We start from the raw sequence: 14,174 nt of genomic DNA, 5'->3' as shown, positions 1-14,174 counted from the left end.
TGAAGCTGTAGTGTGTGCAGAGTGTGTGTGTGTTTTTTGTACTTATTTATATTTATTTAAGTAAACTATAAACTGTTGTTTACAGTTAATATAATGTTCATAGTTTGAAGTAAAAAAAAAAAAAAAAAACTGTAGTTTGAAGCCAAATGTTTTGTATGTATTTATATTAATAGTATACTTTAAACAGTTCATATATTCAATTATGCCATGGGTTCGGGTCCGGACTTATTAGGTCCGGACCTGAACCTAAACCTCTGGATTCGAATTCGGACCTGAACCTGAACGTGGGTTTAGGTATGCATCCCTAGCAGCACCATTAGGTACACAGTACCATTAACCTGAAGAGCGCAGGTTCGAAACTCGCGAAGCTCACGTAAGATTTCAAAATCTACCTGAAAAGACACAGGTTAGATATTCACAAGTGGCAAACATGCCCAAGTTGCGTAATGACTATCTCAATATCAGAGTAAGCCTGACTCTGTATAATTACATGCCAAAAGTGAATCTCAAGAACATTACAGAGAGGAAGCGCAGGAATATGAGTGGAACAGCCTCGTAAGTACATGCAACCCTCAAACTCTGAAAATTAAAGTCAAAATCAAAACCCTAAAGATAGAACTCTGAAAACGGAAGGCAAATCAAGAAATGTGATAACCCCGGAGCAAAACCCTAAAGACAGAATATTAATTAAATTAGTATCGAGTACATTTTAATTTCGTTTTAATGGGGCAATAGCTGTAAATGGGAGGGGATACGTTTTGTCAGTTGAAAGCTGACCAATAGACAGAATCTCATTCCGTCTCATCACAAGACGTTTTAATTCAATTCCTTGTCGTTTTCAACCAATGGCTGCAGCAGGGTGTGTGTGGCTAGACTGCTGACAGTCAATATGTTAATAAAAGCATTTCGCACCTCTGTCAGCGAGAGGTGAGAATGCTTAACACATCGCCCCCCCTCCCCTCGCCGGTCTGTTTCCGGGAAATTCCGTTCGTATGCGGCAGACGGATATTTCAGGGTAATGTCCGCGATCAGCCAGGAATGGTGATCATTCGCGGCTGTATCACAGCGTATACGGGGCCCGATAATCTTGGTTTTCGTGCAGTGTTATCGACCAAAATCATATTACATTTCGGTGGTAGTTGGCCACTAATTCAAAAGTCCCACTTGAGAAAGAATAAACCAGATGTGCAGAAATAGCACCGGCGGATTCAGAAAAGGAGATGGGTGCCATCGCCAGTATCCCTCTACAACCAAACCTCTATCATCATGTGTACTATCACCGGTAACCCTTGACAACCAAACCTCTATCATCATGTGTACTATCACCAGTAACCCTCGACAACCAAACCTCTATCATCACGTGTACCGTCACCAGTAACCCTTGACAACCAAACCTCTATCATCATGTGTATTATCACCAGTAACCCTTGACAACCAAACCTCTATCATCATGTGTACCATCACCAGTAACCCTTGACAACCAAACCTCTATCATCACGTGTACTATCACCAGTAACCCTTGACAACCAAACCTCTATCATTATGTGTACTATCACCAGTTTACAACCAAACCTCTATCATCATGTGTACCGTCACCATTAACCCTTGGCAACCAAACCTCTATCATTATGTGTACCATCACCAGTAACCCTTTACAACCGAACCTCTCCAGCCATCAGCTTACAGATGTGTCAGGACAGCAATGACTACATTTGTATGGAGCAAAAAAACATGACGTCAATTCATTTATATTTTTTTTCCCCACAGCAACTTACAGTACAGATTTTCTTTTGGGTGTGTGCACCCTGGGTAATGAGTGCGTGATCTTGATGCCGTTAACACCTTACCATACCACCATAGAACACACGTCACCTTATCCACAGAAAGCCATAAAACCACATTTTCACTCTAGACCCGTGATGAGCATCTCAGGAAGATAAGGACTCCCAAACTCCTTCCTTACGCACGGGGTGTCCCTGATTTTGTCTCTTAGGGAGTTCTGATTGGCCAGGGCAGCCCCTTGAGCCCTCGCTTCGACCCAAGGGGTTGAGTCTGGTGCTAATGAGCCCTTTAGGCCGGCATGCATCTCTGCTAGAAAGCAAGCACTCACACAACAGGAATGATACATAAACAAAGGGTACTCAATTGAAGCCTTAGTCTAGGATACATGAGACTGATATACACTCATATATCAAACTCTACATCCTGCTGATTATGCGTCCAACAAGATGGAGCTCTTGCTGACAGTGGTTCTTTAAAACAGGGAATAAACATTAAGTAACCCTGTCTTGTAAATATAAAAAAGACAAAAAGAATGAGCAGATGTCTCTCTTAAAGCCAAATGACACAAGGCCTGTATGAGGCCTTATCAAAGAACAAAGGCAACAGCAAGGAAGCAACCTTGCCCTGGAGTCCTGCTCACTCATCGTAACAGCATCCTGCTGACTGAGCCCGTTCCATTTATAGTCCTGTCTCACAACACCCACAACAGTACAGTACAGAAAAAACAATGTCCATGTCTCATCTCTGTGTATTACCTGATGGACATTACAAACAGGCAAAAGTTTAACTCTGTGGATTACGTGATGGACATTACAAAAAGGCACAAATTGAACCTGATCCATTTGCTTTGTTGCAGATTAAAAGGAAAATCATTGGTTTCATCCAGCACCACTGTTAGCATACCTTTAACATATTTATTTTCTTCTTCTCTTTAATCAATGGCATGGTCTTTCAATGTAAGAGCATTATTTATTAATTTCACATACAGATTTTGTAAGGTATTCCCTCAAAACCTGCCCTCTCTCTCTCAAATAGACCCCACCCAATTGTTGTGAAATGACCCCATAAACATTCACCTACCAAAAGAAGTCCAGGTATAATGTTGACCAATGAAAAGACAGAGATCTCCATCAAATGTCAAGCCAACTAACAATGCATATAGCAGTACTGCGTGCAGTGCCATTGCGTGAGTATTTGAATTTGAATTTGTCATTTATTGATACTAAGCAGAACCAACTCAGCATCGCTCATGTGCCACTACTACTGAGGGGACTCAGATATTCCACCAGATGAACATTAATACCATTAATATTTAAATGGACAGCCTAGATGGCACAACACCTACTTGCATTTGGAAACACTACATTAGTGAGAATTGGCTTGTGTGTTTTGCTCATTGTGTATGGAGCGACAGGCTGATCCTCTGCTCACCTGGGCATCAGGAGTCAGCACATTTATAATTCATCATTACAAATGGCCATCTCACTTTTGCTTGCCAGAAAATGGTCTCTCTCCCTTTCAAGCGCAGCCTAAGAGTTGGTTTACTGTACCAATGGATCGCATATTGTTCTTCCTCTTGCTCTTCTTTGGTTTCTCTGGGCCTGAACATCACCGCTACCACCTTCTGGGTGGGTGAGTGTGGGGATATAGATGATTGGCTTTCCTGTAGAACAAATAGCGTGGTCTGTGGTGGACCCACAGCCCATCAGCAAGCATGTGGTGAATTAGTTAGCATAAGTGGTTTGAAGCCACAGTAAAGGGGGCCACACTAGAGTGGGTTGACTGTAGGAATATGCATGGTTTTTACAGGGCTATATCTTTCAGTGCGTACAGTCAGAGAATGGGAGCCGACCTGGGAAGCTGCAGAAGTCTGTTGAAATGGTAACTGCCACTCTCTTGAACATGTGCTTATTTGCTGCCTTGTCTTTTTTATGGGAAAAATGGACAGCGTTGGTTTGAGAACATCTCATCTACACAACACTACACAAACACAACACTCCAGTTTAATGGTTAAGCAGAACGTACGTATATAAATAGCTTTCTTACTTTTACACATTGTTGTTTTCACTGATTTTTTTATCTTACATTTGCTAAATACCTTAACTGTAACTTTCCACTTCATCAACCAACATAACTATATTGTTTATGAGTTTCATACAGTATATATTCAATATTGAATTAAAAAATCCTGGTAATTTTATGGTCACCATATAGTACAAGCTCGATAAGTGTGACATTGTACAGTACAAAACTGCCCCCTCCTCCTCTTCAACCTTCATCTCCCTCCCTCTCCCTCTCCCTTTGAAACTCACTGTCTGCTGGTAGCGAGAGCTCAGGAAGTGGCTCCCCCACCATTGATTACTGGCTCCACAGGGGGGTCGTCGGCAGCGTACGACCCAGGAGGTCTCAGACGAGATCTCAACCAGGGCAGCCTCTCCCTCCAGTGCCTGTCTGATCCCCTCAGCCACTGCCTCCCACTGCTGTCTGGGAAGCTGGCATCACCCCATGTCCCCCCAGGTGACACCCCCAAAGGTGCCTACTAATGTGTGATTATTTGGGATATGAGCCCCCCCCCCCCCCCCCCATCACAAAGACTGAAAGTTGTGTGTGTGCAGGGATAAATGCCAGCACAGTCCTTGACTTTCAGGTTCGATGGTGGGGAAACACTTAACTGCTGTCTTGTTCTGACATTTAGCTCACAATGCTTGCAGGCGAGCCCAAGAAAGGGCTGGTCTTGGAAGAGCCGTTAAAAAGCTAAAAGGACCCGGAGCTGGGTTTCTTTTCAGCTTCCATTACCGGACCATATGCCCGTCAGTGCTGACATTTCCACACGCTTACACACAGACACTTGGGCAGCACAAAGAGGCCACTGTGTCCTCAAGAAGAACAGAAATACACAGCCTAAACTGGCCACTAGAGGCAGGCGAATTGTAGCACCGATTCGAATGCACATTTCTAAAGATGAATAACTCGCCACCTACAAAAACCATCTACTTTGTCTAAGGAAAGATCCTGCAGAACATCACAGAAGGGGCAAAGAGGTTCCTCTGGTATCCATGCTTGGAACTTTTGTTCTAGATGGCAAAGCAAATACAGTAGATGAAATGGCAATTTCAATGGCAAGAGAGCTATTAAGAATCCTCCACATTATTTTGTCAGCCTGGGTATGTTTCAACAAAACATTTTACCGTCCAGAAGGCAACCAAGCAACATTGTTCAACAGTGCCAAATGGGACAAGTGAGACCTTCTCTGGATGGCAATAAACCCTTTTTTGTCTTTTTCATTATGAGTGAAACTTCAATCATTATGGACCTCTGCCAGCCACATTCCACTGTGTTAAATAACACTTGTCAGACACAAAATACTTTCCAGCACCGATAACAGACGACAACTTACTACATACTTCCCTGTAGGACCTGTTGAGCCCAAAACGCTGGGTGAATAAAAACTTCAATGCAGAAGCGTGTTTATGACAGGGCTCTCTAGAGGCAGATGATTTCTCACTACGCTTGGCTGAAATGTAGGTCATATCGTACGTCTGCCTTCAGACACCTCTGCTTCCAGGAGATGGCATCCTAGCCGTCGTCCTTAGTAAGAACTTACGATCATTTTCTCAGTGAGTGTCCCCTCATGGTTAAGTACTGTAGCCAACAACAGCTGGTTCCAGTCCAGACCAACAGTAACTGTGCCCTCTCCACTGGGACAGGGCACCACATTCACTGCCTATTTAGTCTCTTGACCTGATGAAGTGTGCCACAGGATAAAGTACACTTTATACACAAATAATAGTAGGGCTTATCCAAAGAAGGACTGGAACAAAACTAATGGGATGGATATATGGGTCCGGCGTTATACACTGTAAAATGCAGCATATCATAAACAGCACTTAACTTAGATGGGAACAGGGAAGAAAGAGTAGTGGAAGTCTCACTTCTCCAGTGTGTTTTAAGACATGACATTAACCATGGCTGCATATTAACCACCACTATAAAACCAGAAACTGTCGAGACAAAAATAGGGTGGCGTGTACCTAACCTAGTGTGTGCATAGCCATAGCTTATTAAAGACTATTCTGTCTGCATCTGTTTATAAGTATATCTATTTCTGGATGAAGATAAACATGCAGACATGTGTCATAGGTTCCACGCATGGCGTTGATACAGTGCTGGGTACATCTCTTACTGCTGAAATGACAAACCTACCGTGGTTATCCTCGTCCGTGGTTGTCATTATGACTCAAAGGTGAAAACGAGTGAAAATTGTCCAAAGCAGTATGTAAGTTCGTGTCGCGAAGTCTTCCAAATGTTACGTGAACCAATTTGTTGCACTACCGAATACAACTGCTTGGCTAAACGTCAGCTAAAGAGCGCTTGTGATGGACTGAAACGTCATGATTTGTGAGTCGCTAATTCTGGGCATAAATTCACCAAAGCCACCGATTCGTACGGCTTTCGTTGTTATGTCCTGCGTCGACGTAGATTTCAGACTGAACTGAGTGGTCGCTTCAATTAGAGTACCGCTCACAGATAGCCTACCATCCAGCTGGAGATAGGTCCCCTTCATCAGAGGCGACACTCACATCTGTGCTCCACCACTCCCCCTCATCCTCCCTACGTCATTCCCGTCCGTCCCGCCCTACCGTGACAGCCACTAGCAAGGTACGTGACTGATGAAAGGTGCATTGTATTGAAATTATTACGCTTACACCTTATATATACTAACATGACAGAGGGGAAGAGATACATTCTGCAACTAGCAATTTAAATCTATCTATTTTCCTCACTCATTCAATCTGTACATCCGATGTGTATAGGCTACATAGGAGACGAGACCCAAGGCTGGACGAGAGCCGACTATTCATTTTAATGTAAAATCGACATTAGTCCATGAAGCCGTTGAACAGACAACATTTGTCGCAACGTGACTATTCACTACTTGCTAAGCGAAGTGAAGTCAATAATGTGCAGTTGGGTGGGAGTGAGGCGCACAGACAATGTCTGATTTCCAACACACGGATTCAGTTATCATTCCTTATGAAAATGGAGAAGCTACGTTTTCACATTTGTCGAGAGTCGAACAATGAGGATGATTTGAAGCCATCATTCCATTGTTTACTGGCAGACTTTGCATTGACAGGATTCAATACATTGTTTCTCTCGTGTTTCAAGGGTCAAATTATTATCGCAGACAGAAGGTGAAATGTAAGATGCAATAATATCCATAAGTGGGTCAAATGTTTAAAAAAAATCCAGTCGTATTACTCAAGTATCATGGTAGCCTATTTAAAGGATGGAAAGTTGGAAGTGAAGATTTTGACACTGGTTTGGCCCACAATGGGAGTAGAAGAAGTGGAATTGTAAAAGCAGAGTTGCACTGACAACATGGACAGTGCTAGAGAAAGAAATCTGAATTATTTAATAATGCCTCCGTGTCATTTTGATCTATTGACATGTTCACTTCAAAATCGAAGCCCAACCAAAAGATGAGATCAATGGGGAGCTTATGTGCCAAACGTATGCAGAGGTACTTACGTGGGTGCGTGTGTGCATGTGTGTGTGTGTGTGTGCGTGTGTGTCAGTGCACGTGCATGCAGTACAGGGGGAGACCACATGGAGAGCTGAGCTGGGGGCCTCTGGTTTGGGGGAGTATTTCCTGCGTGGGGGTGCAGCTGTTCAGCCTTGTGCAGGAAACATTCTGTTTTCTTAGTTTTGCCCTGCACCCCAATTTATAGGGTGGAACACTAAAAGGCAGGCAGGCAGGCAGTGTAGATTTTTTTTCTTCAACTTCAGTGTATATGCGATCAAGGCAGTAAATGGGTCATGCACATCATTTTAGTGCACAGATACAGTCAACTGTCCATTTCTCTAATTTGCCTATATGCTGTGTTTAGTGAAGTCATGCATAGTAAACTGCAGCACACTAATTGCCTCCACTGAAATTTCAAGAAGGCTGAATATGCAAACTATCTCTCTCTCTCTCTCTCTCTCTCTCTCTCTCTTACTCACTCACTAGCTCTTTCTGTGCACATGTGTGTGTGCATTTGAGTGTGTGTGTGTGCGTGCATGTGTGCATAACAAGTGTCAGACAGACGTGATGGAGGCTCAGATCAATCCCATCATGCTTCCCTACAGAACCCACATGGAGTTTGGCAATCACATTCCTTCACAGTGAGTCCGTTCGAACAGTAGCATGGCGAACAGTAGCATGGTTTTAAAGCGGGGCATGTGTCTGAGAGGCTGCCCTGTCTGCCCGGCCGGCTGGCAGGCTGGCTGTCTTGCTGGCTAAAGTGCTGCCAGGATGCACTGAGCCCACACCGGAGGGAGGGCCCGCCGGGCAGCATATGTCGGCCAGATTATGGCCTCTGTCAGAGGAGTCGGCTGTGCGCTGCTGACCGAGTTCACTTGCCCTGATTGAGCAGTCAGATAACCAAATTTCGGCACGCTCCAGTCGCCCCACTGTTGCCGGGGGGCATAACGTGCCCCTCAGCCTCCAATACCCCAACCCCCACCCCAGACAAGGCTCACTGCACCCTCTTTTTCCCCCTCTGTTTGGGGAACTAGGGGTGAGTGCCCCTGATGTGGTGAACCATAGGTTTTAGCAGTGAGTTTCAGATGCGCTTCATGAATATATATACGTGTGTATATGAATGGATATTATACTGTTTCATTTATGACATGCTCAAAAGATGATTACATGAAACATGGTTACTGGCTGGTTATGCTGTCACAATACCAGTCATAGGAAGAGCCATAGTTGGCAATATGACTTCACTGAATTCTTTCTACTTCGTTTACCTGCCTCACTATTGCCAGAGATATCACATACAAGAAGGCTCTGTATACCTTTGCATGAAATGAGGAAGCTGTTTCAGTGGATCTGTGAGGTTTGTCCACGGAGATATGTCATGATATATGTTGCTACTCTACTGTACACATAACCAAGGGACCTTCTGAGAACACTATAGAATAATTACAACCATAATCTTCTAGAGAGGAAAGGTTCAGTGATACGTGATTCGCGCTTAATTCCATTAGAGGTTTAGCGACATTCAGCAGCAGACTTTCCAGTGTCTATTCCAAAGTCAGGGAGCCAGCTCTCCCTGTTATTTGAGAAGTACCGTACTTGAGAAGTAGGAAAATGCCCAGAGTTGTCCCAGTGTCTGTGGAAGGATGTTAGGGAGTGGGGTGGAGGTGCTTCAGGACAGCCCCTCTCTCTCTGGGAAGGAATGTTAGGCAGTGGGGTGGAGGTGCTTCAGGACAGCCTCTCTCTCTCTTGGAAAGCATGTGGGTGTCAGAAGCTTCCTGTTGAGCTAGGCTCAGGGATATCACTGGGTCGCAGGAAGTGCATTGCATCTGCAGGCCTTCCGCCATCTGCATCGTTTCAGCTCCCTCCCTAACACTCTTTTCCACAAGCAGCAGAAATTCATCAGTCACTAATGGGTGCTTTGACATATCCACTTCCATCCTCCACAAAGAGAGGTTGTCCTCCCAAGAGGACACTACAGTGTGTGAAGAAATGGGTACACTCAAAAAAATATGTTTTGTTATGTCAATGTTTTCCTCCTAACTGAGTTTTGTTCAAAGTACAGAGGAAATAACTAACTTATGTGAAACCAACAAGACTGTATTAAGTAATTTCAATATTATTTGGTCAAGTTAGCCATAATTGATCAGGCAGTGTTCATCTGACTAAACAGACCTTCATTACACTGACCTAACTCAACTGGATTTACTAACACCAACTGAACAGCTCCTTGTAATTCCAATTTAACTGTCTTGAATAAGCAGTACCTAAATCGTTTTCATTGTTATAAAGCCTAGTTATGTCAACAAACAAACAAGGCTGACTTCAGTCAGTTTATTGTTGTACAATGTTGCACACGTGCATATAGTAGATGACCACACACACAAACACACGTCGCCGTGAATTTGACTTCTGCATTTTCCCATCCCGGACTGTCCTTCCTCCAGGACCCCAGGAGCAGTGGGCAGCTTTTAAACGCCTGGGGACCAAGTGAAGTGAACCGTCCATCTTGGTTAGGGATTGATTGGAGAGTGTGCTGTTGGGGTCCTTGTGGACACTGGGAGAACTCCACACAGAAAGGCCCGGGTACGTTGCCCACCTGAGCACTGAGGGTCTGGGGAGGACCTGCCCCTGAACCAACAGTGCCCCATGAGGGAATCAAACCCATGTTCTTCTTGCTGTGAGGCGGCAGTGCAAGGACCTGAGCCACCATGCCATAGCTTGGTTCTATAATATTATCTATTACCAATGAAAAGCGACAACAATCATGTGACATCAACGTAATATCATTCAACATATACCAAACTCTGGGTGTGGTAAAGAAAGCATTAAGTTTTATATAAAATGGTTATTTATTAGTAATTGAGCTTTTACATGCATCTTCAAGGACTGTCAGGCAAATCATCTACATTTATCAAATATTGAAATGTATTATATAGCAACGACAGTACGACCATTCTGATTGGCTAATGCGTAGTCATGCCATCCACATATTGCCCAATTCACCGGTTAATACGGATTCTTTTTGCTCTCTGAAGACAAGATCGCTATTTTAATGTATGTATGTCAGGTAACATTTTGTTAATCGGCTAGCTTGTTAGCTAGCTAACATGTGCTCATATATGCTTAGTTTTCGCAAGACAAATACAGTAGGACCAGCAATATCACTCTTAAACCATGCACAAATATTTCAACATCACAGAATTACCAGCTGGGTAAGACTGTGACCTCCAGCACATTCATTTGAACACAGCATCACACTCAGAATGTGCAATGTAAGACCTATAGAAACCCATCTAGGACCTTCTTGTATAGAGGTGATCGTGCCATTCACTCAACAGTGTTATTATATATTAACTTAGCTGGCTTCTTTTGCTTTAAAAAGTTTTCATTTTAAGTTAGACTTACTCAAGTAGACTAGATTTAGAGGTGATTGTTAATTTTAAGATAGACTAACTAAAGTGGACTACATTTTAGAGGTAATTGTTCATTTTAAGTTAGACTTACTAAAGTGGACTACATTTAAGAGGTAATTGTGCCATTCATTTAACAGTGTTATTTTGAATAAACTTAGCTGGCTTCTTTTGCTTTAACAAGTTTCCATTTTAAGTTAGACTTACTAAAGTGGACTAGATTTTAACCCTTTCGTGCATGGTGTCCACATGCGTGGACAGTTAATTAAACATAATTTTGTTTCGCATTATCATAGTAATATTCTCCAAACCACATAGGGGCAGTGACAGTAGACTTAGAGCAATATAATAACAATATGTATAATCTTGTATTTGGAATGTTAACTGTGTAATGACATCATTAAGTCAAGATGGCTGACGGTGCTGAACATGTGCTGAATACTCAGGCATATCTGTTAAAAACTTCTACCCAAGAAGGCAAAATCAGTCCCAAAAAAACATTAGCATGTAGGGGAAAGTGTGTTGAACAAATCTGTGTTAAAAAAAAATAAAATTTGATGTAAAATATAGTTTGTACACCCTAAAACCAACTGTCCACGTATGTGGACGTCATGCATCAGAGGTATCGGATGATATTAAATCTAATTATAAAACCTGCTATTATTTTTAATTTTTTTTCATTTCAAGTTTAGGTTCATTTTGAGTAAGAACATCAATCCAAAAAAAATGTAGACAATTTTTTTCATAATTCATGCATGAAAGGGTTAAAACCGAAATCAGAAATGTTAATTAAATTGAATATAAGTACATTTATTTGATTTAGCAACTCACAGAGTTCACTTTTTTGAGTGTACTTTATTTAAATTAATTTGTTTGTATTCTAGCTAAATTAGCTAAGGAGAAACTACATAGATGGTGTATTTACAGTCTCTCACTCCATTTACAACACGTACCATACATGGGAACATCTAAGAGGTTTTGCTCAAGAGGTCATGCTTTAGTAACTGATTCCATTTGTGTCTTGCACTCTCTTCGGGAGGCAGATGGGAGTAGACTACTACTCAACAATGGCATGGCACAGAAACATTGGTACCTTTGAAGACTGGCAGTATTGCAGGATCCAATGCCTTATTAGCTTCCACTGCCAGTTCCAGATTAGAATGGGAACAGCGTTCAAATCACTGATCAAGTATAGAGCTTTGAATACCACTTTACTATAAGACTACCCTCATAAAGGATTTATAAATGGTTTATGTATGTTAGTAATTAGGTAGTTAACACTTTATAAATCCTTACTAAACAATTATAAACAAGTCATAACACAGTTTTCATACATGAAACACTAAGCAATGGATGAAAGTTGACGCTTTTTGCTGCCCAAATGCATGCGCATACTATGTGTGACGTAGCTCATTACAGGGTCTATAAGGCTTCCTTTTGCCCGTTATAAATGGTAGTAACTCATTAATACATTTCGAGGAATTTCCCACTTTACAATAAGGCTCCGTTTTGCCAGTTATACATGTTAGTAAGATTAATAAGAAGTAAGCAGTAACTTGATCTTGCCAAATAGTGAGCCCACGTCGATGTATGAAAATGGTGTTATAACTTGTTTGTAATTGTTTATTAATGATTTAAAAAAGTGTTTACAACCTAATTGATAACCTAATTATAAACCATTTAAAAGTCCTTTATAACAGGTCTTACTGTAAAGTGGTACCGAGCTTGGTACAAGAAACACAAGTTCCTATTTATGCAGCTTACCCAGTGGGAATAACTGGATTCATTTTTGCGTAATGACATACACACAGCCAACCGAACAGACCTACTTTTAAAATGTATATTATAAGTCAAGATGTGTGTTTTAAACTGTAGGCTGACATGCCTGCTTGGAGCAGCTGCTAATACAAACACTCCTCATATCAACAGTCCGTTCTTCAGACTCTATGAGAGAATTATTCAATTTGTGGGTCAAACTAAAAAAAAATTCCAGACCATCAGCTCTATGTAAAAGATGACTTCTGTGTACTATTTCGAATGACGAAGCTAGAATTGCCCTCTTATCCTCTTGTAGGGCTACCTCGTGTGCTGTCGTTTTTTTCCATGACATGCAAAACATCATCATTTAAATTTGCATTCCAGTAGTTTCATGTGTTTGACAGTATTCCCAGGCACTGGATTGACCATTAGACTGTAATATATTTAATGCCGGACACTGAGTGATTTGATTTGTGAATATTGATTGCACTTATGAAGGTCTTATGACTACAGGCTGCACGGAAACAGTCTGCATAGTAGTAACCAGTTTTACCCAGTCAGTTTTTCGAATTTTCCTTTTGACTGACACGAGGGGTGACAATTATTCTTCCCTTCAGGTTTGCTCCCTGACAACACCTCCCTTCTTTGTACCTGCCGTACACACGCAGTAAAATGGTGTTCACTTGCTTAAGGTGATATGGTTCCAGCCACCAAACACATGCCAGGACATGTGGTTGAAACGTTGTAGACTCAGCCCATGAAGTCAGACTGAGGATTGGTGGGGCTGCCACTCAAAATGGTGTCAGGATTCCCTGAGTCTACAGAAGACTGCTCTGAGAGAGATTGCCTTTTCTGAAATGGTGTAGAGTACTCGGCCAAATGTTATCACATCAGGGTAACACACCGCTTAACTTTGAACCAGATTGCCCCTCTGTCCCCCTCCCTTCATTTGCATGTCACACAAGCGTTGCATGTATTCTCACGTGCAGGCAGAGATGCCGATCAGGATATCCTTGAGGGGAATAGATTTGTAGACTCCCACCACTCCAGTCAAATGGACAGGGGATGTTGTTAAGTATCAGGACAGCCTATGAAATGGGGACATGGATTTATTTTACTACAACCAAACTGGATATGAGTGTCAGTTACTTATACTGACCGTGAATGTTAAAAAACCATGCATGACTTGGGCTGAGAGACGCTTCAAACCTCAGCTAAGACATGGAACAATGGCCTTTCTGCACTCCCCTTCTCTAGCCCAGTAAACTCATCTTTTATTTGAACACATGGCAGGAGAGTGGCTTTAGACAGAATCTCAACTGTTACATGACATGCAAATGGTTGTATTGCATTCGCACCAACAGCAACATAGTTTGCCTAATCAAACTTTCTGTCAGTTAGGATTGCCGAGCCTTTACCTAAAATGCTTAACTGGTATCTGAACAGAAAATGTTTTGGTTAAGTAATTCATGTGAATTTGTGGTAGAAATGTATGGTTTAATAATCAAACAGTATTTAGTTTGAGTGACTTTAAATCCAGTAGATCGGTTAAGTAAATCTGTTTAATTTATGTAAAAAAATATATTTTAGTACCTAAAGAAAAGAAAAAGAATCTCAATTTACCAGCATTCAAGTTGAATTAATGCAATAAGTCAATGATCACACCTTCATGGCCTGTGCCTAATGTGTCCTCTGCA

This window comes from Sprattus sprattus, assembly GCF_963457725.1.
Source record: "Sprattus sprattus genome assembly, chromosome: 18".
NCBI lineage: Eukaryota > Metazoa > Chordata > Actinopteri > Clupeiformes > Clupeidae > Sprattus > Sprattus sprattus.
The sequence above is the reverse complement of the archived record's forward strand: the minus strand, read 5'-3'. Positions refer to the sequence as shown.